The sequence below is a fragment of the Coregonus clupeaformis genome, unplaced genomic scaffold (assembly GCF_020615455.1).
Source record: "Coregonus clupeaformis isolate EN_2021a unplaced genomic scaffold, ASM2061545v1 scaf1185, whole genome shotgun sequence".
Classification (NCBI taxonomy): Eukaryota; Metazoa; Chordata; class Actinopteri; order Salmoniformes; family Salmonidae; genus Coregonus; species Coregonus clupeaformis.
In genome coordinates this window covers 60,413-65,000 of record NW_025534639.1, presented here as the reverse complement: position 1 = coordinate 65,000, position 4,588 = coordinate 60,413, and the positions used below count along the sequence as shown (strand labels likewise).

The following is a 4,588-nucleotide window of genomic DNA, read 5'->3' as shown; positions in this document are numbered from 1 at the left end:
CTCCAATCTCTCCTCTGTTAGATAAAGGTTACAGGTGGTTCGAAAGTCACTCGATACGGGACTGGGATAACTCCAATCTCCTCTGTTAGATAAAGGTTACAGGTGGTTCGAAGTCACTCGACACGGGACTGGGATAACTCCAATCTCCTCTGTTAGATAAAGGTTACAGGTGGTTCGGAAGCCACTCGACACGGGACTGGGATAACTCCAATCTCCTCTGTTAGATAAAGGTTACAGGTGGTTCGGAAGCCACTGACACGGGACTGGGATAACTCCAATCTCCTCTGTTAGATAAAGGTTACAGGTGGTTCGAAGTCACTCGATACGGGACTGGGATAACTCCAATCTCCTCTGTTAGATAAAGGTTACAGGTGGTTCGGAAGTCACTACGATACGGGACTGGGATAACTCCAATCTCCTCTGTTAGATAAAGGTTACAGGTGGTTCGGAAGTCACTCGATACGGGACTGGGATAACTCCAATCTCCTCTGTTAGATAAAGGTTACAGGTGGTTCGGAAGTCACTCGATACGGGACTGGGATAACTCCAATCTCCTCTGTTAGATAAAGGTTACAGGTGGTTCGGAAGCCACTCGACACGGGACTGGGATAACTCCAACTCCTCTGTTAGATAAAGGTTACAGGTGGTTCGGAAGTCACTCGATACGGGACTGGGATGACTCCAATCTCCTCTGTTAGATAAAGATTGCAGGTGGTTCGGAAGTCACTCGACACGGGACTGGGATAACTCCAATCTCCTCTGTTAGATAAAGGTTACAGGTGGTTCGGAAGCCACTCGATCACGGGACTGGGATAACTCCAATCTCCTCTGTTAGATCAAAGGTTACAGGTGGTTCGGAAGTCACTCGATACGGGACTGGGATAACTCCAATCTCCTCTGTTAGATAAAGGTTACAGGTGGTTCGGAAGTCACTCGATACGGGACTGGGATAACTCCAATCTCCTCTGTTAGATAAAGGTTACAGGTGTAAGTCGCTGTCAAACGGGACTGGGATAACTCCAATCTCCTCTGTTAGATTAAGGTTACTGGGAGATTGCTCTCTCCCGCTACTCACATTTGAAGTGCTGCGATTCAACACAGCAGCAGCCCTGCCATCACACACTCTATCTAGCCCTTGTTTTACTAGATCAGTTGACTGAGAACACGTTCTCATTTACAGCAACAAGCTGGGGAATAGTTTCAGTGGAGAGGAGTGAGCCAATTGAAAGCTGGGGATGATTAGGTGGCCATGATGGTATGAGGACCAGATTGGGACTTTAGCCAGGACACCGGGGGTTAACACTCCTACGGTAAGAGCCATGGGATCTGTAGTGACCACAGAGAGTCAGGACACCTGTTTAACGGGGTTAACACTCCTACGGTAAGAGCCATGGGATCTGTAGTGACCACAGAGAGTCAGGACACCTGTTTAACGTCCCATCCCAAAGACCCTACACAGGGCAACGCGTCCCCAATCACTGCCCTGGGGCATTGGGATATTTTTATATTAGACCAGAGGAAAGAGTGGCTCCTACTGGCCCTCCAACACCACTTCCATCAGCATCTGGTCTCCCATCCAGGGACCGACCTGGACCAACCCTGCTTAGCTTCAGAGGCCAGTCAGCAGTGGGATACAGGGTGGTATGCTGCTGGCTTTCTCCACTCACAAGATAATGTCCTCTCTGCGTGTGTTGCATCTCCTGGACCTGTTCATGGTATGGGACTGGTCTACGTGCCTGACAAACACACACACACACACACACTAATGTTGTAATGTCCTCTCCTGTGTGTTCGTTCAGCTGCTGGACCTGTTCATGGTATGGGACTGGTCCGTATCTGGCTGACTACGGACAGCCCACCTCCAAGTACCTCCGGGTCAACCCCTCCACTGCGCTAGCACTTTTGGAAAAGTGAGTACTGACGTTTCTACTGTCTCTACTCAATGTGTAGTCAGTTTGTAGTTCTACTGTCTCTACTCAATGTGTAGTCAGTTTGTAGTTCTACTGTCCTGGTTAGACCTAACTTAGTCCCTGTCTTCTCTAACCCACTAGACCTCTTAGCCTGTCCTGGTTAGACCTAACTTAGTCCCTGTCTTCTCTAACCCACTAGACCTCTTAGCCTGTCCTTTATCTGTACACTAAATATCTCTTCTCTTCTCTACATGTCTTTGAACCTCTACCATGCAGAGTCTACAGGGGGTATGTTAGACATTTTGGCTTATTTGTTTCTTCCCATGGTCTGGTGTCCATTGAAAGTCATTTACTCCATATGGGTTAGTCATTTACTCCATATGGGTTAGTACACTACTCCATATGGGTTAGTCACTTACTCTGTATGGGTTAGAGTCAGTTACTCCATATGGGTTAGTCACTTACTCTGTATGGGTTAGGATCATTTACTCTACATGCGTCATTTAATCTATGGGGTTAGTCATTTACTCCATATGGGTTAGTTATTTATTCCATGTGGGTTAGGGTCATTTACTCCATATGGGTTAGTCATTTTACTCCATGTTGGGTTGGTTCATTTACTCTATATGGGTTATGATAATTTACTCCATATGGGTTAGTCATTTAATCTATGGGTTAGAGTCATTTACTCCATATGGGTTAGTCATTTACTCCATATGGGTTAGGGTCATTTACTCCATATGGGTTAGAGTCATTTACTCCATATGGGTTAGGGTCATTTACTCCATATGGGTTAGGGTAAAAAACCAAACCAAAAAAAACATGTCTATTCTTTGAGTGAGCAATAAGCCCAAACCCTGCACCTACTCCATCCAACAGTCTGTAGTTTCAGTTTGATGTTTATCCTGATGTATCTCCCCTCTCTCTCCCCCTCCCTCTCTCTCCCCCCTCCCTCCCTCCCTCTCTCCCCCCTCCTCCCTCCCTCCCTCCCTCTCTCTCCCCCCCTCCCTCCCTCCCTCCCTCTCTCTCCCCCTCCCTCCCTCCCTCCCTCTCTCTCCCCCTCCTCCCTCCCTCTCTCTCCCCCTCCCTCTCTCTCCCCCCCCTCTCTCCCCCCCCCCTCCCTCCCCTCCCTCCCTCTCTCCCCCCCCTCCCTCCCTCCCTCTCTCCCCCCTCCCTCCCTCTCTCTCCCTCCCCTCCCTCCCTCCCTCCCTCTCTCTCTCCCCCCCCCCTACCTCTCTCTCTTCCCTCTCTCTCTCCCCCCTCCCCTCGATCCCTCTCTCTCCCCCTCCCTCCCTATTCTCCCTCCTCCCTCTCTCTCCCCCTCTCTCCCCCTCTCCCTCTCTCTCCCCCTCTCTCCCTTCTCTGCCTCTCTCTCTCTCTCTCTGCGCTCTCTCTCTCCCTCTCTCTCTCTCTCTCCCTCTCTCTCCCCTCTCTCTCTCTCTCTCTCTCTCTCTCTCCCTCTCTCTCTCTCTCTGCCTCTCTCTCTCTCCCCTCCCTCTCTCTCTGCCTCTCTCTCTCTCTCTCCCTCCCTCTCTCTCTCTCTCTCTCTCTCTCTCTCCTCCAGAATGAAGGACACCAGTAAGAAGAACAACATATTTTCTCAGTTCAGGAAGAATGACAGAGACAAACAGAAGCTGATTGAGACGGTGGTGAAACAGCTGAGGAGCCTTGTCAATGGGATGTCTCAGCACTCCTAGAATAGACACACACAGTCAGAGACACACACACACAGTCAGAGACACACACACACAGTCAGAGACACAGACACACACACAGTCAGAGACACACACACACAGTCAGAGACACACACACAGTCAGAGACACACACACAGTCAGAGACACACACACACACACAGTCAGAGACACACACACACAGTCAGAGACACACACACACACAGTCAGAGAGACACACACACACAGTCAGAGACACACACACACACAGTCAGAGACACACACACAGTCAGAGACACACACACACACAGTCAGAGACACACACACACACCAACCAGCCATCACCTTTCAGTTTCACCAGATTCCATGCATAGTGTAAATAAGGAAAAGTCAACACACACGAGGCATCAAGCTAAAACAGTTTCTCTGTAAGGAATGAGAAAACAGTGAAATGTTTTAAATGTATTTTTAAAGGCTAAGAGTACTATGTTTTGTATATAGTGAGAGTGCAGTGATTGTATCATCACAGGATTCTGATGGTGATCTGATGTAGGGAATGTAAAGATGATATTTACATTTACATTTACGTCATTTAGCAGACGCTCTTATCCAGAGCTTACAAATTGGTGCATTCACCCTATAGCCAATCTCAGATGAAGACTGAACAGGGGACTGATGTTCACCAGGTGAAGAGGCCCAGACAGGGGACTGAGCCATGAGGTATAGGCTCCAATCCCACCGAGCCCTATGGATCCTATCCGCCCTGCTCAAAAAGTAGTGCACTATATAGCGAATAGGGTGACATTTGGGACACAGCCTAGAAGATCTCTCTACGACGTTCCATAAAGCAATACTGGGCGGAGTTAGTTTCTACTGTAAATATGTTGGAGAATATTTAACACTACACATTTGGGTGTGTCCCAAATGTCATCCTATTTCCATAGGGCTCTGGTCAATGCCAGGGATGCACTCGCTCCCTGTGTCTCTGCCGTCATTCAGCCCAGCTT

The 4,588-nt window shown here is 48.8% G+C and overlaps 1 pseudogene; it reads left to right on the top strand.

Annotated features, from left to right (window-relative positions):
- Positions 1 to 3,687, top strand: part of LOC123486381 — a 102,377-nt pseudogene extending 98,690 nt beyond the window's left edge.
- The last annotated feature ends 901 nt before the right edge of the window (positions 3,688 to 4,588 follow it).